This window comes from Tupaia chinensis, unplaced genomic scaffold, assembly GCF_000334495.1.
Source record: "Tupaia chinensis unplaced genomic scaffold, TupChi_1.0 Scaffold000180_1, whole genome shotgun sequence".
Lineage (NCBI taxonomy): Eukaryota > Metazoa > Chordata > Mammalia > Scandentia > Tupaiidae > Tupaia > Tupaia belangeri.
In genome coordinates, this window is record NW_006159655.1 from 2,278,194 (window position 1) to 2,304,069 (window position 25,876).

The 25,876-nt window shown below is 40.3% G+C and overlaps 1 protein-coding gene and 2 pseudogenes across 1 annotated transcript in view; 2 read left to right on the forward strand and 1 right to left on the reverse strand.

Annotated features, from left to right (window-relative positions):
• DLGAP1 (DLG associated protein 1) overlaps window positions 1-25,876 on the reverse strand; it is an 891,374-nt gene that overhangs the window by 387,040 nt on the left and 478,458 nt on the right.
• LOC114007467 (uncharacterized) lies at window positions 18,085-18,179 on the forward strand (annotated as a pseudogene).
• Window positions 18,805-19,250, forward strand: LOC102483460 (40S ribosomal protein S14-like; annotated as a pseudogene).

The window sequence follows — 25,876 nt, forward strand, 5'->3', positions numbered from 1 at the left end:
TCTTTTCTTTCTCCCTTCCCCTTCCCTTCCCTTCCCTTCCCTTCCCTTCCCTTCCCTTCCCTTCCCTTCCCTTCCCTCTCCCCTCTTCTCCTCTCCTCTCCTCTCCTCTCCTCTCCTCTCCTCCCCTCCCTTTTTCCCCTTCTTTACCTTCCTTCCTTCCTTCCTTCCTTCCTTCCTTCCTTCCTTCCTTCCTTCTTTTATTTCTTTTCTTCATCCTTTCTTAATTGCTAGAAGGCTCAAGTGCTCACCAGAAAGAGACAGAAAAAGGCCCCCTCCCCTAAGGCAGCATGGTCACACCACAATCCCTTCTCCTCCATTTCTCTATCCTGTCGAGATCTGGGGTATGCATTCACACATGCCTAAACTGCTGTGAGCTGAGGTTTGAACCACGGTCGGCCATATGGAATCTGGCTCCTCTTAACCACTAGTTTATAGGATTGGCTCCGTCATGAATATTTCTAAATGCTAAATCTATCTTTCTAGTCAAAGCTAAATGAACAATTTATTACCTTAGCATTTTCTACAGAAATGATTACGCTCTCATCTGTCTTCTTGTCATTTTAAAAGGAAAATAGATGAAGTTGTGATCATACATAAAGCAGCGTATCTGGTGACTTCCAGATGATCTGAAATCCAATGCTACTGACAACGGGTGGACAGTTGCTGGTGACATCTACCACAGAGTTCCTGATCTTTCTTCTCTCACTCTTCATTTTCCTCTTGCCTTAAGCTCCCATTTTAGCACAGTTCTCCCTGTCACTTCTTTTCTTCCTCTTCTATGTAATGTATATAAGTAGCATTCATCAATAGCACTTGCTCCCACCTACAGGGACAGCAACAGCACAACCAGAAAGCACTAACTAAGCATCCTTCATGTGCTTGCTGCTGCAAAATGGCCAAGTGCATACAGCAAATATTTGGTCGCCAAAGGGCTAATGATGGTTTCAGAAAGACATGCCATAGCCATGAAGATTCTTGGAGAAGAAAGCTGCTAACTCCTGAATTAGATTTTAAGTGGTCATGACTATCTCTGAAAATAGAAAGGAAAATTGTCTTTTATGCCTTGCTTTGAGCTAAGATGAGGAGTGTGGTCAACATGCTTTCATGAGGGTTTCTATGACTACAGTGATTATCTCTGATTCTTTCTTGCTCAGTATGTGTTCAAGATTGTGTTTCATTGTCCTCCTTACTTTAATTTAACCATCAGATCATGTGTTCTGATTTTTGGCTTAGAAAATTTGTTGATTCTATTGGTGACCATGAGATAAGCTCAGAAGGTGAGATGCAGTTTTTACAGAGTTCCCGCACCTGGAGCAGAAGCACTGCTATGCAGATGATGGCTAAAGCAAGATGATCAAGCACTGTAAAGGAAATCCTCAAGGTAGATAATTAATTAGGCCCAAGACAAAAACAAATATACCGTGCATTAGAAGATGCTGACAAAGGGTAAACAGTCCTGCAAAGGTGGCAAATTCTTATTTCATTTTGATTTCTATGCATGTCTTTATTCAGAGCTGCTGTTTTTGTTTGTCTTCACATGCTGAGAGAAGAGTAAATAGGGTCTTATTATATTGGGATTCTCCTGCTTCAGCAATCTCAGTTATCTGGGATTACGGGCACATGCAACTACACCTGGTATGTTCAGGTTGGCTTGAGGAACTGAACCTAGGTCTCCCATGGGCAGTTTCCAGCCTCCCAAGCAGTGGTGCTATGTGTATGCCACAGTGGTTGGCCACTATTATCAATACTTTGTTTTCTGTCTTTTTATTTATTTATTTATTTATTTTTTAACTGACACTTGCATCTGAGCCTATTTCTAAGACAGACAGGTAGCCAGGGCAAAATCATGGAGATCATTGGTAAGTTACGCTCAAATACAGGACTTTTATTTTGCAAGCGAAGGTACTCCAATAGAGAGATTTAAACAAGAGAGGGGCATGGCAATACTTCTATTAAAGGTTTCTTGGGTTGTAGTTAGAGGACAGATTTAGGGGTGGAAAGGGACAAGAAGCCCTAAAGAAGGCCTAAAGAACTGCCTCATTGGGGCAGTTCATGAGAGAAGACTAAATGGAAGGAAGGAGAACTTGAAGAGAGAGTGGCAATGCCCAGGCTAGTTGGGGCAGGGTCTCCCATTTCAGGCCTCCTAGCCCACATGTATGTTCCTACCACAGTCTGCATACACATATCACACTTTTTCTAATATAACAAAATTCTCTGCAATAAGGATGCAGATTTTTTATTAGTAATTTCTCCTACTACTTACAATAAATCCCAATTCTATGGAGATTAAGAATGATGAACTATATGAATGCTCATTAGACTGATAATTTTAAACAATTTTTTAAAATTAGGAAATAGTTTTCATGAAAAATACTACTAAAAATAAAGCCATGGTATTTAAAAAAATAATTATTTAGTCAATTTTATTTATTATTATTATTTTTTAAAATTTGCTATAAGATACATTCACTCACCAGAGAGAGAAAATGATAAAGCAAGCCACGATGTCTGGGACTCAAACTGTGGTTGGCTATGTGAGAGTTCAGCACCTTTACCACTATAACACCTGCTGGCCCCAAAGCCATGGTATTTTAAGAAAATAGACAGAAAGCTTAGCAGAGTTGAGAATGTGAGTTAACATTGTCCCAAGGCTTACTTTTTGGATAGTGTGTGATCTTCTGAATATATAGTTGCAAAGGATAACTGATTGCCATTTTTTTTCATTTTTTCAGAGTTCCCTACTTCAAGATTTTCATGTATTGTATACCTAAAAAATCATAAAATGCTATAGGGCACCCTTGAATAAGTGCAGTCTGAAATATACCAATTATTTTATTCAAAGTATGTTGCTAAATCATTTTGTAGAGGCCAAATGTATTTTGGTTTTTCATAACATTAATTGCTATCCTAATCACCTGTTGTTTGATTTTGTTTGTGAATACCTCCTTCAGTCAGTCTGCATCTACAAATAAATGCCTTTGGAGGCTTTTCTCTTTCAAGGGACATGGTATTGCACGGACAACAAAACATGACCTAAAACCTTCTCTCAACTGGTCACCATAGGCAACACAACTAAAATCACCTTTGTCTACCTACAAAGCTTTCACAAAATGTGGTTTTATAACTGCTTTTAAGATTAAAAAAATGGAGGATGATGTTCCTGGAGAAATGGTTATGAAGTCATCATTAATACTGATGTGTATTTATTGCTTGTTTAACAAAATATCATAGGACTCAGGCAAAAAATTGTAAAGTCTCATAGCTTTATTTTGGATTGACATGAGTAGAAGTTTTCTGTCCTGACTCAGTAAGACCTTGGAGATGTGCTCCCTGTGGAAATATTCTCATTTGGATTTCCAGGGAGGGTGATGATCTCAGCTAAGTCTACAGATTGATTCCCACGAGAGCGTGTGGTCCTTTGAGCAGCCATGGCCAGGATCCCTTCAGGAGGCACTGTGGGTAGGGAATACCCTATCTCATCAGAGTATAATCACATCTGCAGAAACTCACAGAGAAGAGCAAAAACCATCAGTTTCTTATAAAAACTTGAAAAAATTTGCAAGCCACTGAATAAATTAGGAGAAACAAGGAATGATGATAGAATAACACTTTTTAATGAGATATAAAGACAACCATGATGGAAGACTGAAAAACTCAAAACACAATGACAATCAAAACAACATAGTCATTCAACTTGAAGTGGTAGAATTAGCCTCTGATGAAAACTGAGTTATTTTTGTCTACATCTCTCATAACTAGCTGAGTAGTCTTGTGAATATGTTCTGGCACATTCTAGACAACTTGCTTCACAGACAGATTTATATATATGTATGTATATATGTGTGTGTGTGTGTGTGTATGTGTGTGTGTGTGTATATATATATATATATAATTTACATTCCTTTTCGTTGTTGTTTTTATTACCAAATTTGCAATACAAATTTTCTTTACAGAGTACTCAGGTCCAATAAGTGCTTAAGTGAGCTCTTTTGTGGTAGCTGTTCAGCTGGCACCTGCTCTTGAAAATTTCTTCCCTATACACAGCATCTGCTGATGATATCCTGGGCAGGACTACTGAAGGTGATCACCACATTCTCTGAGCTTATAGAACTGGGTTGGAAGACTAGACTCAGGGGCTTCCATGCAGAAGTCTAACTGAGCTAATCAGATGCTAACTCTGGGGAATTCTTCTAGAGGCCCTGACCTTGGTACACTTATCTGCAAGATCACATAGAAAAAGGTCTGTGTCAGGTCATAGGAAGCCAGAGACACATGTTAGGCGGGACATACAGAGGAAATGTATGCGGAAAGGGGAGAAGACAGTCCAGAATCTATGTAGCCCCAGGGAAAGAAACACAGAGAAGCTACTCACACCTTCTAGTCATTGTGTAGCCCTACTCCCTGCCTAGAGCAGATGAACCCTGTCATCATCTTCAGCAGAACCAGGACAGACCCACAAAAATCTTACTTATCCATAAAGGGGACCCTCCTACCCAGCTTGGATAATTACTGGGTCGCTGGAAAAGTCATGATGCATTTTTACATAGAATAACCTAGAAAAATATGTCATGACTGTTCTGATGACCCAATATAAGCATAATAGAACTGCCACCCATGTAGTCTATGTCCCAAAGGACCAAATGTGAGCCAGTTTCTGACATAGCCTTGTCAAAACTGGCCAATGTATCTTCATATGGTTTTATGCCAGTTTAGGTATTTTTGGCTCTGACAAACTATGCATAGTCATTCAGATTTTACATTCACTTTTAAAATACTGTCCTGGTTGCCTGTCTGCATGAGAGACAGACAGTCTCATGCCATGTGAGAGGTGAGGAGGGGCAGTCTCTGCAACCAGGCATCTTCAACATACCAGAGAGTCTTTTTTCTCTAGTGAGCTTGGCCTTCCCTGTCTTCTACAATAGCTACTGTTAATGGGAATTAGATTTGTAATTCCTCAAACATGTTCCTTCCTTGTGCTTCCATCTTCATGTGAGTTTTAAAAAAGATTATTCATATATTTCTTCTGAGAGAGAGAGAGAGAGAGACCTCCAACAGCATTCTCACGCTGCAATCCAGCCCCAGTCTCAGTTGGCCTGGATCACGGGCACACACATGCATGCCCACTGGGGCTCAGAGAGGTCCTAAGATGTAAACCCAGGACCTTTCCCATGTGGGTCCACTGTTCCACTGCCTGACCCTTCATATAGTTTTAAAAGAGACTTATTTTTACTCTTTACATAACCAGCAATTTGACTCCTTTTTTAACAGTTTTAATTTTGGAACCAGTCTTTGTTCTCCTTCAGATTCTACGCCAAATCTTAAATTTTAAACAAACAAATATATCCCCATTAAATTTTCTGAAAACACTTTTGCTGTGGTAGAAAAGAAACATGCTGACATTCATTGTCTGGATTAAAGATTTGACAGATAAAGATGTTAGCCTGGTAAGCAGCAGTCAACATAGTCTTTTAATGGGCATAAAGTCAAATCAAATTGATACATCTGAATTTAATTCAATAGCTATTTATTAAATATCTATTATTTAGAAGCAGTGTACTGGGCAAAGACTTGAGGATTCATAATATTGCACCCTCAAATTCCTATCTTCCAAGTGTTCTTGTTACCTTATTCCCACTTTTGCTGCTTTCTGAGACCACATATGATACGTTTATTCCTTGAAAGAGAGAGAGAGGCACTTAACAAGGCCCCCACACCATGCATGATCTATCCATGGTCCCAGGTGGTCAGATCATGCTCATGCATGCTCAGAGAGATCTCAGGCCCCAAACTCAGCTCCTTTCCCATGTAGGTACAATGGAATTACTTTTGCATTACCACCTGGTCTATCTCATGATAATTCTTCTGCTCGATGGGTCTTCAGCTATGTCTTCTTCTCTAGTTTTATCAATCCCTTTTGGTCTCACTTCCTGCCAGCCCAGGAGACACAGTAGGCCAAACATCCCTTTGTTTGCACCTTCAGTTCTCTTGGCCTGTGATCCTTCTGCCCTATCCATTCTGAACATATAAACTAAAAATGGATGCCACCATCCTTTTGTCCTTCAACACAGGCACTGCTGAGTGTCACTGGCAATAGTGCTGGTACCCTAACAAATGTCCAGTGTCCAATTTCAGCTCTAGTCCCAAAGTGGGTTAGAAATAGAAACACAGTATATAGATGTAAATACCAGATACAGTGTGTGTAAAAGAGGAGGGTCTGAGAAAGGACATTTGGGGGAGGGATAGGGAGGCAAAGCATTGAAGATGTTTTGTAGTTTTATCAACTGTACTAGAGAGAAATGTTCACCTGCTGAAATATCCACTTTGTAAGACAAATAATAATGTGATAGAATGTATAAAAGAAAATGAAATGAAAAAATAAATAAATTAAAAAAAAAAAAGAAATAGTCTCATGGTCTCTTGCTTTTGTTCCAGCTGTTTCAACTTCTCCAATTCACCCATTATTTCTCATCTGGACTTGGTTAGAAAAAAAAAAGACAGTAACTTATAAATACTAGGTAAATAATAATAATAATAATAAAAAGGAATGACTTGTTTCCAGTAACCATAATAAAAATATTTTTGAGCATGTATGTATCAGGCATATGTTAATCAATTTAAATGCATGATCTCATTTCATTCTCAAACAACCCTGTATGGTAGGGACTAGTCTTTGGATAAGAAAACAGACTTTCAAAGAGTAAGCAACTCATCTGAGATTACACAGTTAGTAAATTTTGAGCATGGCATGATCTTAACCACTATATTGTAATGGCTATTGTCATAACCTCTAACACACACACACACACACACACACACACACACACACTTATTTTCCATAATGCTGACAACAGTATGATTTGTAATGTGATCTTTGTTATCTTATCATGATATTCTTTACTTATTTATTAAAAACTACACATTTAAGTTTATTTATTTCTCCCACAAGTGAGAGGGAAGGATAAAAAGAAAACCCTGAACAGGGTCCTGACAATCCATCCCTCGCCTCAGCCAGCCCTGGATTAGGGCATGCCCAGCATACTCAGGGAGGTCTCTGGACGCAGACTCAGAACCCTCCCATGTGGGTCAGCACCATGGAGCCTTGCATTTTAATGCTTTGCCACTGTCTGGCTCCATCATGCTATTCTTTAGCTTTGAATTCTTCCCAGACCTCCTTCCTATACTTCACAAATAAAATCCAAGCTTTTGATTGTGACTCACAGTGAGAGCTTTGCGATCTGGTGTCCTACCAGACCAGATCAGATGCTGTCCCTTCACCCTCTACACTGCAGGCTCCAGCAATACTGGGCTCCTTGAACTCTTCTTCCTATGCCATGCTCTTCAATGTCTCCTACTTTATGTCCTCAAAAATACTCACTTTTGTTCTCCATGAACATTCTTATTCACTAGTAGATACAATAGAGCCTCTTCTTAAACTATTCTCTGGCTAAAGGAAAGATGGAAGTGATAGGCCTTATCTAATTAACAGTGGAATTGAGAGAACAAATCACATAAACATGAACCATCAGAAAATATTACAAGTCAGAATCTAATCAAGTGCTAGATTTCATGGTACATGTAGCATATTTCTTGAAAAAAAGAAATCTAGGTGATGAAAAAGTTGTTTTAGCAGACATCTCAATTTAAGAAGTTAGATCATTCAAAGAGGCACATTCTCAAAGGTGAGGTTTTTAGGACTGATTGCAATGGTTGGTCTATGTTTTATGCAAATCTAATAATCATTCCATTTCTCCCCTGGCTTTTTCAATGTTTCCTCCCAGAAGAGGAAAATGAGATATAGAGAAGTTAAATAATTTAGTCATAATTAATCCAGGAAGTCAGACTATGCACCACTACACTATGCACCACTGCACTCAAGGACAAATTCTGTCTTTGTCACACAACATTACAATGGGATATGATCAAGTTTGCAGCATGTAACTGAAAAAATGGCATACAGCACAGCTCTGGGGGGTGGGGAGCAGCAAGCTGGTACTGTATGATACAGTGACCATGTTGCTTCTCTATCACCGATGTGTGGTCAGGAAACAGATTTTAACTATATATATATATTAAAGCTTATTCATTTTTTGTTTTCCATGAGAGAGGGACACACACACACACACACACACACACACACACACACAGAGACTTCCTGAGGTGTTTATGCCACAATATACCCCCAAGCCTCACCAGCCAGGATCATGGGCACACATGCATACCTGGCATGCTTAGGGAGGTCCTGGGATGCAAACTCAGGACCTTTCCCATGAAGGTCTAGTTGCATCACTGCCAGTCACCACTTGGTCTCTAATTCAAATATACTTTAAAAATAAACAAGATAAAAAGAAGATATTGGAGAAAATTCATGCATTCCAACATCAAATGGAAATAGAATTATTCATCAATGATTATTATTATCCAGTAAGAAAATAATTGGAAACATGGACACTATATAATAAGCCATTTACAGTAAAAAACAAATAATGCTAGAAACCTGGAATTTATGAACTGCTCCATAGAAACTGCTTTTCTCTCCCCATACCTCTGGTTTAACCTGGAGCTTCCGATTTCTGCATGGCCAATTCTTTTTTTTTTCATTTTATTTATTTTTTGAGAAGTTTTTGCTATAGGGTGTGTGTGCTTGCCAGAAAGACAGAGAGAGACAAAGAGATAGAAAGCGAGAAATCACCCACTGGGGGGATAGCCACGCCGCAATCCCTTCTCCTCCATTCTCCTCTTGGGATCTTGGGCACGCACGCACACGCACCCTGCGTGAGTTTAAGCCACCGGTCCGGGACTTGAACCACAGTAGACTACATGTGAGTCCAGCGACATACCCATTATGCTAACTGCTATTCCCTCCATGACCAATTCTCACCATCGGCTTATGCTGGCACGGGGGGTGTTTACTTTGTTCAGGGAGGCACCCTACCCTACAGTTAGAAGTAAAGACCTGCAATCCGAGTGATGAAAAGTAGGGGGAATGAAGCCACAATGGATATTTCACTGGTGGCATCATTGAGCAGTCTGCACTGGCATTCTAGATAGCCCCACTGCCCATGCAGATTTTCCTCTAAACACTGCTTTGCTTCCTTTACCTGCAACCAAATTCCATTTAAGTAAGATTACAGATTTTACCTCCCAGCCAAGTAAATAGGCAGCCTAAAATTCCAGTGGAGCGCATCTGAGCATAAGCAACCGGTGCGAGCACACGTGCCTGTGGCCAGTGTGAGGGCTGAGCGTCAGAGTCGGAGGAGAAGTGGCTTCAGATGGAAACGGGAATGTTAAAAGGTTGCTGCGTGAAGGAAAATAGTTAATTTCAGACTTGAGGAAATGTTTTGGCTGTTTACTTAGGAAATGAGATTAAAAATTTGGGCTTTGTTGCCCTACTTTTTCTTCTCTTTACACTAGGTGTCCAGGTTTGGTGTGATTTCAGAAAACATCCTTACAATTGCCTTAAGCTGCAGTCTAGTTTCTTTCTAAGCATCTTTAATTAGAAAGAAGGCATCTTCTTTTCCCCACTTTCTGTTTCTATGGATTGAGAAATCTATTATGTCCCTCCCTACCCTGCCTTCCCACCGCTCTAGGGAAGCTCATTTAGGAAAAGTCAACTCTCTAATTATAAGAGTTTCTCTAGCTAAGATCCCTGCCATGTTTCAGGTCAACTACATTACTTGTTTTAAACATAGCAAAAATTATTTGTCCTTCAGGTAAGAAAATCCCATTAGAGTAATTTAACTTATGCTTTTCATCAAGACTTATCTGTGTTTAGATCCTGAGACTTGCTCTGAGTCACCAAATGTACGCAACAAAACACAACAAAACAAACAAGTGTAAGAACCACCTGAAAAAAAAGTAAATGGCAGCGAAGAGTGTTTGCAAGTAGGAGCTCTACAGAAAGGGTGAAAACCCAGCCGCAAGCAATCACAGCGTGCAGCTGTGCCAGGACTACTGCAGGGCGGTGCTAAGGAAACCGGCCTCTGTACTCCCGAGCTCCTTGGAGAACTGGAACACAAGACAGAGGGGCTCTGTTACGGGCAGCAGTTTGTCTTTCCTGTGAATGGCTGGCTAACGTAAAGAGCTCTGCACATACAGTTCCTGACACTGTTGTTCTTCATCAGACCTCATGCAGCCCTCCTAAGGAATCCTTGCTATCTCTCCTGTGTTCACCACGATTCTTGTACCTCTGGGTATTAGGTCCTTTGGAAATAACATTTTAGCATTTTAAAGGCATTTACTTCACCTAAGAGTGATATTTTTGCATATTATTCTGTCTTCTCTCCAAATCTCCTTAAAGATTTGCTTGCTCAGCAACTAGCCCAATGCCAGGCACAAAGTACATGTTCAGGAAACATTGAGGCATAAAAGAAAAGGAGCGAAAAGCCCTCAGCTTGTTGGCTTACTTACATGTGCAATAAACAAATCTGAGTGACTACTCCAATATTTGTAAAAGAGCAATGTTATGCCTTGAGATGCAGGAGGGATCGCACAAGGTTGTGTTAGATTAGATTGGGTCAGTTAGAAGAAAAAGAGAATTTGGCCTCTGGAAGTTATTTTCTCCAAGGCGGGAGTTTGATGTATCAGAATCCTACCTTTGGACAGTCCTTATTTGGTTATGTGGGTACTGATAACAACTCAAAGGATGGAGGAGAAAGCTATCTAGAAATGGTATAAAAAATATTCTGTCCAAAGCCTCCCTGCCTCTTCCATCAGCCTCTCTATCTCATCTTCTGCATTGCTCCAGAATGATTTTTCTTTCTTTCTCTCTTTTTTAAAGTTTTTTTTTCAGAGAGAGAAAGAGAGAGAGAGAGATAGAGAGAGAGAGAGAGGCCTTCTCAACAAGGTTTTACCATACAGTAATCCCCCTCCCCCATTCTGACAGCTGGTCAGGATCTTGGGCGAACCGGGTATGTTTCTGGTCAGCTGGGGATCTGAGCCCTCAGTTAGCCATATGACATCAGCATGACAGAGCTGCACGCCACTGCCTGTGCCACCATGGATGGGCCCCTCCCAAATGGTCTTTCTGGCTTCCAAACATGATCGTATCCCTTTACACAAAACTGTCTCTGTTTACTTCTAAATAAAAACCAGAACCTCTGCATAGCCTGAGCAGACTTTCATGGTCTTGCTGAGAACACCCTCCAGCCTCATTCCTACTCCCTTCTACCACTCCCTGACACCCTGAGCTACAACCACCGGATGATTAGGGTTTTCCTCACGCATCCTGCTTTCCTACTCTGTATGGCTCTGGGCAGGGTGTTTACTTCTGCTTGGACAGTGCCCTCCCCTGCCTTCATAATTCCTACTCACCTTTCACAATTCAGTGACTCTCCCCCACCTCTCTTGTCCCCCTTTCACAGGGAGCTCTAACCGTCTCCAGAAGGCATCTGTCATTATTTCCTATGTTTATCTTCTTTCCTCCTAGCTACCTCTCCTGCACATTATTTCCTATGCTTATCTTCTTTCCTTCTAGCTACCTCTCCTGCTGTGGGGTAAACCGAGTGACCGTAAGGCCAGACCGCTTTCTACTTTACATCCAGTCTCTCTTGGTCAATAACGAGCTTTATAATCTCTTGAATCTATAAGAACTAAACTACATGGAGACACTTTGGAGTTGGTTGCCTAGGGACAGGAGCTCCATGCGACTGGGTGTCAGACACATGATCTCAGGCAGTTCTAAGTGGTCCCTCACCTCAGTGTGCAGCTGCGACAGGAAGAAGGACCTGACACCTTCCCCATAGCCTCCCAGGTGGTTAGGTGAGGCAATATTGAACCACCTACATGGGGGCAATTCCTACTGTATTTTAACATTTCTGCTCGGCCTAAGAAATCCTCCCCTCCTGTTTTCTCAAAAATACCAAAGGTGGGTTATTAAGCTTTTTCTTGGCAGAGATAAGGAAGCAGTCCACACATTAAAGAGTGAGAATGAAACTAAATCGCAGAATTAGAATTAATTCCCAAGAAACAATGAGCTGGGGAAGAAGTCTGAGGGGCGCATCTCCACCTCTCACTTGGCCCGTGGAATCGGAGGTGTCCATGGCACTGAGGCTCTCCTTCCTGCACTATGTCATACTCCTTTGCATACTTGCTTGTCTTCCTGTTCACACAAGCTCTTGGGGAACAGCATGAAGTTCATCTTTGCTTTCCTAGTTCTCGGCATTGTAGCTGCCTCGAGCAAAGAACCCGAGTATCAGCCTAGTGAGCAAGTTATTTCCATTTCAATTTTCTTTCAATCTTTTTAGTTTAGGCAAAGCAGAAAAATTGAGGTGTGTTTTAAACACCCTTTTAACATTTGTTTTTCCTTTCCTTTTAAGCAGGCTTCGGCAAGCGCAGTATTTATCTAGATGTGAGCAATTTGTTTTGTTTTGCTTGTTCTTATTTTTATGGTTAACGTCTATCTTAAATGGCAAAGCAAATGGAAGTGCAGTTAAGTTTCTCTTAAAAAAGTATTTAGAGTCTGCGGTATTGTGGTGGTTATGGAGGCTGAATCCCACATGGCCAATAGTGCACTTTGAGTCCTGGATCTGGTGGCTTCAAAAATACACTGGGCACATGTATGTGTGTATTCAAAATCCCAAACGGAAGGGGAGTTGGAAGAGAAGGAATTGTAACGTGACCATGTCCCATGAGGGGTACTTTCTCACTTTCTCTTTGCCTCTGTTTCTCTACAGCAAGGGCATGTGCCCTCTGACAAATTAAAAAAAAAAAATTAAGAAAAAAATGAGTCTGTAAAAATAAAAATATTAGTGGATGTGGCAAAAATCATGATGGTATATAAATGATGGATATTTGGAAAACTTTGGCATGTAACAGGTGCTCAATAAACATTAATTTAATGAATAAACAAATTTCACTTGCATCTCCTCTCTTTTTAAAACTTCTATAACTTCCACAATAGATTGGCTCTGCTACCTTCTGCTCACCTCCCTCATGCCGGACCTACTCATAAACACGCCACAGTTCGTTCTCATTAGCAATAAAATGCTGAGTTCAGACATTTAAGATCCTCTAAAGGCTAGCTCACATCTCTCTTTCCATCTTATCATCTCGAGTTCATCTACACAAACCACGCAGATATTTCTGATTCCTACACTATACCTATTGTCTTTCTGGCCCTGAGCCTTCTACTCAGTGCAAAGCCCTCAGAATCCTACTTATTTCCCAAGGCCCATTCCAATCCTCCCACTGCCATGAAGCCTTTCTTGTTCATTCCATCTGAGGGCGATCTGCCTCTCCTCTGACCTTTGGCAGCACTTCGCCTGTGGGGAAATACCACAGGAATGTTATATTTAAGATGGTCCCTTTTGTTGTTTCTCTAAGTGCCCTATTTTCTCTCTTAGATTATAGACTCCATCTAGAAGGCAAGAGCCATTTCTCATACATTTTGCTACCCCCACTCTATTTTTGTTAACGAACCATCTTATGCATCTATTAATAAATGAATGGAGATAACTGGAGATACACAGGGGAGGAAATGTGGAAAGCCAGTGCATTGTTTATAAACGCTACCTTGGCTGAAGGAACGCACAGCAAATCCGGCAGGGAGCAGGACTCACAGGAAACATGAACACGAAATTTGGCCCAACTTGACCGTGGGAACTACCTTTTTTTGGGTTATTGTTAGGACACTCACTCTATTGTTGATTAAGCCTTAGGGCCACTGAAACCAAATTTACATATCAAGCAGGAACATACCTACTTTTTAAAAAAGAACAGGTTTCCTGTCTTTAAAAGTTTTTTTTTGAGAGGTTTTTGCGATGCATGTGGTTTTTTTGAGAGGTTTTAGGATGCATGTGGTTGCCAGAAAAGCAGAGAGATAGAAAGTGAGAAACCATCCCCCCTTACCCGCCCCCCCCCCCCGGGGGGATGACCATGTAGCAATCTCTTCTCCTCCATTCTCCTCTCCGGAGCTTGAGCACACACGCCCAGCATGAATTTAAGCCACTGGGTCTGGGACTCGAACCATGGTCTACCACATTGGAGTCCAGCGACATAGCCATTACACCAAATGCTGGTCCCAGGTTTCCTGCCTTTTAAACTGTGTTAATGCAGACAAACTTCCGAATGTGATCAACCTAAATTGTTTCCCTTCACTTTCATTTTCATATGTCATAGTCCTGTTCTGTACACATCACTTCCATTTTCTAGAACTTAAATACCAAGTCAACCATGAGGCTAGCCAGAGTTGGCTGGAAGTCCAGGGACAATTGCCCAATTTAAATTGTGTTAAGGTTTGCTCTACTAAAACTCTATTACAAAATAAAAAAAATAATAGGCTTCCAGGGATGATTAAAGAATCTTTTAAGACTCCCAGAAAATGCTCTTGAACTTTTACATTATTTTTTCTATTTAAGGAATTAGTGTTTGAGGGACAGACAGGTCTCATAATTAAAGCACAGCTGTCAAGACTAAATATTTTGTTTTTAAGAATGAATATAATTTATATAATTCTTAGCTGGTAACACGCTAAAATACTTTCCCTCTTTAAAAAATCTTATGGCCTTTCAGTCTTCTAAGATATATTTTGATTCTTAATCACTGACACCTTGTACATAAAATATAAAAGGAACACAAACATACATCCCACTTATTTAGTACAGATATGTACAGTTTCTGGATTACTGAATATGCATGAATTTACAAGTTTCTTAGGACAAAACCCCAATCCTATTATTCATTATTATTATTATTTAATTATCTGTTCCCTTTTGCCCATGTAGTTCTTTTTTTCTTTTCTTTTTTTGGAGAGGTTTTTGCTATAGGGCATGTGCACTCGCCAGAAAGACAGAGAGACAGAAAGTGAGAAATCACCCCCCAGGGGGGATGGCCACGCCACAATCCTTTCTCCTCCATTCTCCTCTCGGGATCTTGGGCACGCACGCACATGTACCTGGCGTGAGTTTAAGCCACTGGGTCCAAGACTTGAACTGCAGTCAACTACATGGGAGTTCAGTGACATAGCCATTACACTAACTGCTGGTCCCTGCCCATGTAGTTCTTTTAACTGACAGCAGCAGAATAAATCAGGACAGTTGAAGTGTACCTGCTTAAAGGAAGGAGTCAAAGAAATTATAAATAAGTTTGGAAATCACCCTTATAAATACCAATACTGTACAAAAATTTCTTTATAATGCCAACTTTGGAAGTATTCATTACTTGGTAGTAAGGAAGACATCTAAGAAAGGCTCTGGTAATGCTCTAACCCCTATTCTGATTTAGTTCAAAGTTTCCCTTTTTAAAAATTATTGCCATTGTTATTCTGGCAATTTCTTTTCTTTCTTTCTTTCCTTTGTTTAGAAAGTCCCCTCCCCCCCCTTGGCTATAGGGTGCATACACTCACCAGAGAGACAGAGAGAGACAGATAGATAGAAAGTGAAAAATAACCCGTCTGGGTCCTGTACTCAATCCACGGTCGACTACATGGGAGTCAGCAACGTAACCATCACACCATCTGCTGGTCCCGTTATTCTGGCCATTTCTAATAACTTGTTTATTAAAAGTCTCGATGATATAGTTCTGTGGGGCTCCAGCAAAACAGTGATGTGGGAGCTAGAAAGGACCACAAGAATAGCTGGGCCAGAATTTCCCTGAAGTGTGTTCCGTGGATCCCTAGTCCTCAGAGATACTCTGTGGAAAGAGATTTGGTACAACATGTTTAGAAAAAGCTACTTTTTGGGTTATTGGAAAAGTCATGACACATTTTTCTAGAGAAAAATACCTCATGAATTTTCTAACAACTCAATACTATATCCCTCCTTTAGAAATGCATAACATCCTTCAGTCTACTAAAGGCTATGAAGTTTTGCAGTATAGAAACCTTTCTAACATTTTTTTTCTTTTGGAGAAATTTTTGTTATAGGGTTGTATGCGCTTGCTAGAGAGACAGAGAGACAGAAAGTGAGAAATCATCCCCCAGGGGGATGGCCGCACTGCAATCCCTTCTCCTTCAGTCTCCTCTTGGGATTTTGGGTATGTGTGCACGTGCCCCTGGCATGAGTTTAAGCTACCAGGTCCAGGACTCAAACGTGGGAGTCCAGCAACGTAACCATTGTGCCAGCTGCTGGTCTCTTTTCCAACATTTTTAACCTCAGCATTTTGCGAAACTCTAGTCACTGAACCTGTCTGAAGAGTATCTCTTGCCATTCCTTGGAATGATCATACTGCAGAACGTACCTGAGGAACTGCTGTTATGCCAAGTCCCTCATTTTCAGATGAGAAAATCAAGTGTGATTCACTCTCCTTTCTCCTGAACCATAATTTACCCATAAGTACCTTGTGTAAGTATGGGAACAGGCTTTTGGAGCTGATTAGAATTTATTTTCTCTTTATCACAGACAAAAATAACCAACCAAACAAAAACAAAACTCAATTTGGGAAACTTAACTGATTTATCCACGGTTACCAGTTATTTAGGATCCAAAAGATCTTCATTTCATCTTTTCCTTCCCTCATCAGAAAATGCTCCTGACACAATACAAGCATACTTTTTAGAAATGAGTATGGCTTGCATTTCACTATATCTTATATGGAGTCTTTTTTTCCTTCTCTCAGTAAAGTAGAAGTCTTTTAACAAAAGTCTTCACAACCAAAACTTATTCACCAGCTTAATGGATGTTCTTTTACCTTTTATTTTATGTTTTATTTTTTTACAGCCAGAGGGTGTGTGTGCTTATCAGGGAAAGAATATGTGCACTCGCCAGAGAAAGAGAGAAGGGAAAATCCCCCTCCCCATGGAGTATGGCCACACTACAATTCTTTTTCCTCAAATTTTCCATCCGGTCAGGATTTTGCACAGGCATGCACACATGATGCTTGGTGCATTTTTTGAGCTGTGGGACCAGGATTTGAACTGTGGTTGGCCATGTGGGTCTGGCTCCCTATGCACAGTGCTTAATTGCTGTGGGCTGGCCCTTAACGGACACTCTCTGAAAACAGGCAGCCTGTGCAAAGCACAGGAACGGTTACACCTTTAGGCACTTTAAGCTTTCTTAGACTCTTCCTCAAATCTATCAATACTTATGTTGGTGTAACTTAAAATTTTAATTATGTACCATAATTAAATATTACATAAAGCGTGGAAGTATGAATGCATAAAAGAAGAGTCACTACTCTAAAAACTAAATGAAGGCTTTGTAATGATTGGCCAGACTTCATTGTGAAAAATATCCATCAAAGTAATTGTGGGTAAGATAAATGTAAATAATGAAAAAAATGATGAAAATTTAAAAGGGTTCTGTATTTAAATTGCCTCATGTGTCAAACTTAGGGAAACTGAAACTAGAATTTATAGATAATTCACTAGGAATGTGGTTTATGCAAGAAAGAGAACTGGGAACTCCAGTCGATAGATAGCATTTATTTTTTCTAAAGCATTATTTTTTATTTAATTTTATTCATTGTCATCATTTTATTATTTTTTTTTGAAGTTGGCGAGAAAGAGAGAGAGAGAGAGAGAGAGAGAGAGAGAGAGAGAGAAGGAAAATGAGAAGGAAGCTACCAGGTCCAGGACTCAAACCATGATCAGCCATGTGGGAGTCCAGCCGTCTTAACCACCACACCACCTGCTGGACCCTCCATTTTGTTTTTAAGGCCTCATTCCTTCATAAAAAAGTTAATGAATGAATAGACATCTATGTATTTTAAGTTATAACTAAATGACTGATAAAAGTATTTTTAAAGGGAGTTTTAAGCTTTATAGTTTACTACTGGTATAAGTAAACAATTTAGGAGATTTGTCACTATGTGTCTAAACATTTAACAATACTTATATAACACAGGAGAAAAGGCCCCATGTGACGGTATATTGTGAATTGCTTTGTGTCATATTCTACTTCTCTGGGTCCTCTGTGTCCTTTCACTATTAAAACTGGAACAGAAGGTGAAGCTCACTGCCCCCGGGCAGGGCAGACACGAAGGGGTGCAGAGAGAGAGTGGGGATAAGAGCATCCTCAGCTGCGATGAGTAGTTATGAACATCTTGACTTTCAACTGGGAGAACTAGACACAAGAGAAAGAAAAGCCAGATGCAGGAGAGGGCCAAGGTCTGCAGGCTTCAGAGTATTATTTCACAAGTTAACTAGTATACATGCTTTGGCAGCACATATATTAAAATGAAGAAGATTGGCCTCATGGCCCCTGTGCAAGGATGACATGCAAATTCATGAAGCATTCTATATTTTTAAAATGTAAAAAATAATAAATAACTAGAGAGAGAGAGAGAGAGAGCGAGAGAGAGAGGAAATTAAGCAGAAAATAGAGGGCTGAAGGATGATTCCACAGGAGTGTTTCTTACTGGGAAACTCAGAAATAGCAGAGATAAAAATTTTTATTGGGAGATCTGAAGATTTTAAAGGAGGAAAAAAAATGCACCACCAGAGTTTCTGGGCCATTTCAACTAAAAGTATGGGTAAGAAATATATAGTTTACTTCATGATCCAGTATTCCTTAGAAAGTACTACAATTCAAGGACATTTCAGGAAGTTCATGGAAAATACGATCAAAGTATGAGTTTATCCTGGTACAAAAATATTGAAATCCATGTAGAATTTCTTCATAATAAGCATTTTCTACGCACTTTTTGAAGACCCTCCCCCTCATAAATTCTACTCTATTTGATCCCATCTGGTCCTATCATATCCTACTCTATTCTTTCTTGACCCACAGTTTAGCAAACAGTGCATATATAGTGACCGGTGGTGTTAGAGGTCTCATGTCTCATTCTGGGGTCAGAACCTGGTATGGCATTACAAACACTCCGATAAAAACAGGTGTGAGGCTTTCTGGTGGTGGAGTCTGGAACCAATGTACAGAAATGGCACATCACAAGAGGAAGAAAAAGAAGGAAGAACATGTCATCAGCCTTGGACCTCACGTAGCCAAAGGACAGAATGCATTTGGTGTCTGCCATATCTTTGCATCCTTCAATGATGCCTTTGTCCATGTCACTGATCTTTCTGGAAAAGAAACCATCTGCCATGTGACTAATGGGATGAAAGTGAAGGCTGACCTTGCCTTATGCTGCCATGCTGGCTGTCCAGGATGTGGCCCAGAGATGCAGGGAGCTGGGCAGCACAGCCCTACACAACTCGGGCCATAGGGGGAAACAGGACCAAGATCTCTGGCCCTGGGGCCCAGTCAGTCGTCAGAGCCCTCACCTGCTTGGGTATGAAGATTGGGTGGATTGAGGATGTCACCCCACGGCCTCTGACAGCACTTGCAGGAAGTGGGGTCACTGTTGGGGTTTTCTTTTAATATATTGCCTTTGTAATATATTAAAACAAAAACAGAAACAAACAGGTGTGGAAACTATCCCATTTCTTGTGCCTGAATTCCAAGCTCAGAAAAACACCAGGCCTATAACAGAAGCCTCATCTTTAGGCTGGAGTAAGGCTGTAATTGATGAGGGTCAGGGGATGAATTGGAGAATAAGTGACCTCAGGGGGCCCCTCACTCCTTGGCTGGGGGAGGAAGGAAAAGGTGGCAATTCCTGAGCAGCTGTGGCAGTGCAGGAAAAGCCTGTGGGTGGGGTCTGGAGGAACAGGTGCAGCTACTTCCAGACAAAGGCGAGGGTAGAGACTTCAGTGATCATGAACAATTGGCAGCACAGAAGACCCGCGGGTCGGGCAGGTGCCACTGTCTCTCAGATGCCAAGGGCCAGGAGAGGTGAGCTACAGCTCAGAGACCAGGAGGGCAGCTATCCAAGATGCTGGGCGAGTTGCCAGCAGGATGAAAGAATGTTTGGTGTGATCAAATGGAAAGACTAAAGGGAGAAAGAATCCTCCACAGAGTGACTGCTACCTTCACAGTGGCAGTTGATCGAATTCTCTGTCTTGATGAACCGAAGTCTCAAGAGCTAAGTTTAATTTAGTTGCAGAAACTAATACAAAGTTTTGTTACTGCACATATACTTTGTGACTGTAAGTTTTAAACGGTGCTATCCCTGCATTGAAAAAAAATGTTGGTGTCTGAAAGCAACATGCAGTCCCTGGTGTTATTTTTAACATGTATTCAGTGCCAATGTTCTAGACATTGTACGGAACACAGAATCAGACAAAATTCCCTGTTCACTTGGCTCCCAGACAAAATGAGAAGAACATGATATACAAAGAGACAGTGTTATGAGGGAGAGGGATATACACATGTTATGAGTGTGACACATTTAGGAAGTATATGTCAATAATATTCTAATTTATTACTTACAAGTAATTGCCAGATGGGATCAAAACTATGTGCTCATAAGCCACTGATTAAACATCCTGAAAACAGTCTATCAGTGTAGATTTTTGCTCTTAACTCTGGCTGGCTGTGGTTCAGGATCCTCAGCTGTACTTTTTTTTAAGTTATAATTTTTGGTTTACATATATCCAATACATGCCTTTGTGGGGTACAGTATGGCTTTAAAGGCGTGAATACAGTGTATAATAAATCAAGGGATACACACACATTCATCGTCAACATTGATCATTACATTGTTGAACATATTTGATAATAGTTCTACTAGATTTTTAAAATATGTATTAAATTGTCCTTTTTTTTTTTTCTCTGTTGTCAGCTCTACTCTTAAAAAATTATCAGTTTCTGGCCTTAATTCCTGAAAAGCTGAGGTTTAGTGGCCTGGCCATCTGTATTATTATTATTATTATTATTTTTTGGAGAGGTTTTTGCTATAGCGTGTGTGCACTCGCCAGAAAGACAGAGAGAGACAGAGAGATAGAAAATGAGAAATCACCCCCCGGGGGGATGGCCATGTTGCAATCCCTTCTCCTTCATTCTCCTCCTGGGATCTTGGGCACACACGCACATGTGCCCAGTGTGTTTAAGCCACAGGGTCCAGGACTCGAACCGCGGTCGACTACATGGGAGTCCAGCGACATAGCCATTACACTAACTGCTGGTCCCAGCCATCTGTATTTTCAAAGTATTCTCTTGGTGATTACAATATGCAGCTCAGGCACTGCCACAGAAAGCCATATGTGCTTTTATAGATTCTTTTTTTGTCTATATATATATATATATAGTTTATGTATTAATGTATCTATTTATTTTGAGAGAGAGAGAGAATAATGCTTGACAGGGTCTTCCCACACTATTATCTTCACCCTCCAGCCCAAGAACCAGCTAGGATCATGGCCTCCCTCATGAGTGACCCCTGCATGTCTCAGGCTTTCCTGAGATTCAAACCCTGGTCTTCCAGGTGGCTTCAGTATTACACAATGGCACACCACCACCTATGCCGCCATAGCAAGCCTTGGTAATATTTTTATTAGGCATACTTAACAGGAGAGAAATAAGCCATTTAGGCTAACTACAAAATACGTGCTTTCTCAGTCATAAATATCCTTTAACATACAAATATTGGTCCTTATTCAATTTTGCATTAATTAGAACATACTTGTGCAAACTATTAAGATTATGTATTTACAAAAATGTGTTTGAAGCTTCATTTATCTAGCATCATACTAGGATTAGCATACTCCTAAAACCTCAAAAAATAGATGTTATAAGGCAAAAATTTGCATAGTCTTTTCTCATTCCCTACTGGGGTTGGTTCTAGGACCTGTGGATATAAAAATCGAGGATGCTTCTTGCATAAAATGATGTAATACACGTTAGCTTTTCATGTCCATGGATTCCACTTCTGCAGTATTTCTGTTTTTAAAGTGCTTAAACCACAGTAATAGGAATCCTTATGCATCTTGTTCTTCACAGTTCTAGTGGCAAGATAGTTTGTGTTTAGAAAATCCTAGCTTGAGTTGTTAAAATCAGTAGAAACAAAGCATACTACATATAAAAATATGGTGATGATATTTAGGAACAAAAGTTAGAAACACATTTTTCTCTACATTAGAAAAATCTAAGCAACAGCACACTTAAAACCATCTGGGTATTTATTGCTATGACAGTCTTTTGCTATAGGAAGTAAAGGGTGGTAAAAGTAGTTCCTGTCCTGGGTTGGCCTATGGCCTGCTGGTTAAGGGACCCAGCTCCCACATGGGCAACTGTGAGGTTTGAGACTGGGCTCAGGAGCTTGAAAGACATACTCCTAAGATCCTGAAGGGATGGACAGATGGAGGAGAGGGTGATTACAGCATGGTCATTCCCTATTGAGGGGGTATTTTCTCCCTCTTCCTCTCTCTTTTTTTTTTTCTCTCTGATGACTAAAGGTGTCCCCTTTCCAAAACAAACAAAGAATTCCTGTCCTAAACAGTTGAAAACAATTACTGAAGCTCCTTCCTACATGAGATTTTTTTTCAACCATAGGTGAATATATAAAAATATTGAAATCAGAGTCATGGCTTACAGGTGCTTAGCATCTAAGTTCTCTTGTTCAAAACCCATTGTCACATAAAAAAATGACGGATGACAGTAAAGGTTGTAGTCCTTGACTAGTGACAAAGTTAATCTGTATTTCTGAATAACATTAATGCCATGGTCATATTATGAACTGATCATTGATAAACAGTGTAATAGTCAATAGATGGTCAATTTCTTGGACAGCAGGGACCATATTTCAATATATGCTCCATCTTTGGTGTCTCTCTCGGGTGTATTGCACAGAGAAGATGTTTGTATGTTGACTGCATGCCTTAGAAGACACCTTCTATGTCATTTTACCTTCCTATTTATCTAGAAGTCTGGAAAATTCCATATTAAAAAAGATTTTTATCTTGCCTAAATGTCTAATTATGGTACGTTCAACCAGTTTCGAGTTTTGGGGGAAAATATACTTTTCTCCCTACGTGTTTTTTTTTTTTTTTTTTTTTTTTAAGTTTTTGCTATCAGGTGCGTGTACTTGCCAGAGACAGAGAGAGATAAAGAAAGTGAGAAATCACCTCCTAGGAAGGATGTCCACCCCACAATCCCTTCTCTAGTCTTAGGATTTGGGCACTTATGCACACATGCCTGGTGTGATTTTTAGACTACCTAGTCCAGAACTCAAACCATGCAGTTGATCATGAGGGATGCAGCACCATAACCTCTGTGCCACCTGCTGGCCCTCTCCCCCACTTGTAAGTCAATTTACGTTCAGGGCTCAATTAGATAAAACTATAGCTTTCTTCATTTAGCATTATTTTTAATGGATTGAATGAGAAGCTCTTGGAATGCACTTTCAGCAGCATAAGGAAGAAAATAAACATTCATAATCACTTTTTAGGTTTATTTATTTATAGTCATGATAGAGAGCACATGTGTGCATCAGAAAAGACAGAGAGACCCCTGGTGAGATCTGGACATGTCTCAATCTTTCTCCCAATCTACATCCTATCAAGAGCCTGGGCACACATGCACAAACCCAGTGTGAAGTCGCTGGGGGTGGGACTTGAATTCTAGTCAGCCAGGTGGGATCTGGCTTCACTGCGCTGTGCCTTACTGCTTTGCCAATAGGGCTGGCCTTCATTTGCCATTTTTTTCATGATTAAAATGGTTTTTTTCAGTAGTTGGAGTATAAAAATGAACGCCTGCTGTCAGCTATACAGTATTCCTCGTGAACATTAAGGATAATTAAAATATCCCCTTTCCAGTGGGCTTGTGCATCATCACGTAATTATTCAAATGCTAAATGGTCATGAAAGCAATGGCTTGGAGACATTATTTCACACTGAGGACAGCTTTGTCTTTCACACCTCCAGTTTCAAAGAAGTGAAAATGTAAGTACACTTGCCGGCAATTTTCCTGTTAGTATTATCCACTGAAGAATGAGAGGAGATTAAGAGAGAAATTTAGTGATTGAAGACAAAAATACACAAATGGTGTTTGAATTTTTAAAAAAATCAAGTAGTGTCAGATGAAAATTTTGATCTATTAGAATCTGCTGCTTCCTGTAAGTCAAATTCAACTTGGATAACTATTTAGGTAGAACCAAACACAAACATTTGGGTGAGTTATCTAAGGTATACTAAATTTTACCATTTTCTTAGTGTACTCTAGAACAATTAAAATTAAAAATGGCTGCTTGGAATAAGGGCAAAATTGATGATAAGGACTCACTGCCATCTGCCAGCGCCTGCCTTTTCAGCATCCGGGGGATGCTGATTATGGAGCTGTATGTGTAGCCAGCTTCAATGGAGTGACTCACCTCCTCTCCTGGATAGAAATAAAGGATTGGGAAGGGATACCTCGTTTTCTAAATATATAAAAATATTGAAGAGAATGAGAATAGGAATCTTTCTGATGACATCAATAACATCTAAAAAAAAAACTCATGAACACCAACAGGGAAGGATGGGTGGACGTGAGACAAGATTTCCACACAACCTGCAAGGAACATTGCTTGCCGGGAATTAAAGGAGTTACAGTTCTAATCCTGATTCTGGCCCACTAATTGCTTGAGGATGAGACATTTAAACCTTTCAGAGTTTACTTTCTCCAGCTGTGAGTTGAGAAAGCCTTACATGAGTATAAATAGAGCACATACATAACTCCTATTAGGAAGTTTTGGATAGTAAATACCTATTAGGTAACATTATTGCTATTTCTCACTGAAGACAAAAAAGTTTACTGGACACCTACTTTGAGCCACATTTGAGACACAGTTTCACATATATTGTGCAATCATGTAGGATGAATTCTGATTCTTTTACATACTTAATTATTCTTAGACAGTGGTTGGCTTATCAGCAGTACTCAATAAATGTTTGTTGAATGAATTGATTTTGTATAAATTATCTCCTACAAATTAAATAAAAAAAATTTTATTCCTGAGAGTGGGCAAAGGAGAAGTGAAGCAATCAATAAATCATGCAAAGAAGGTCAAGATAAGAGCCAGTTCCACAGCAAAGGGAAAAGGATCCCACTTGGGCAACCAGGGTTTGAGTCCCAGACCTATAAGTTTGAAAAACACTCTAGTTGCATGCACTTCCCCTCTGACATAAAGAAGGGGTGGGTGGAGGAGGAGAAGAAGTCAAAATTGGATCCTCATTGTAGGTAAGTTTTTGCTTTTCTCCTTGTAATTAGAATCTTCATTTTATTTGATTATCAGAAGAAATATATTCTCAAGACTCTCAGTAGTTAGATTATAACAATTAGAGTAACTGGAAAGTTACTTGCTTATTTTCAAGTTGTTCAATGACTTGAATATTGCTCATTGTGGAATATACAGTGACATGCTACGTAATAGCTTACTGAATCACCCAGCAAGGAAATTTATACATTTTCAATCCTACAGAAAGGTGATCCAAATCAGCTTCCTAATGAGCTGATTGACAGCTCCTTTGTGAACTGTTTAGCAGAAACTGAAATAATCAGGACCTGATTCCTTCTCCTGACTCATAGCACTACCCCTTCCTCTCCTATTGTAGGGGGGCTGCCAAAGAGACAAACTGATAACATCTACTTAGCTGCTACAGGTTCAGCATGTGTCAAAAGGCTGAAAATGTACTTAATGTTAAGTTAGCATACTGCGTATTAGGATTCAAAGTGGGTCCCTAAAATAGAGACAGATAAGCAGCCTCCACAGAGCGTCACATCACCATTTGTCCCTCACAGACCTTAAAGCTCCTGGCATGTACGATGTGACCAAGGAACTGTACCCTTAATCTTCGCTATGGATCCAGCCTCACTTGAGCAGTGGGTGCATTACTGATGCACCACCAAGACAGCTTCAAAATCTCTTATGTATGGAAACCAGCAGTTAGTGTAATGGCTATGTCACTGGACTCCCACGTAGTCGACCGCAGTTCACGTCCTGGACCCGGTGGCTTAAAACTCACGCCGGGTGCCTGTGCGTGTGTGCCCAAGATCCCGAGAGGAGAATGGAGGAGAAGCGATTGCGGCGTGACCATCCCCCCTGGGGGGTGATTTCTCGCTTTCTGTCTCTATGTTTCTCTCTGTCTGCCTGGCGAGCGCACGCACCCTATAGCAAAAAACTCTCAAAAAAA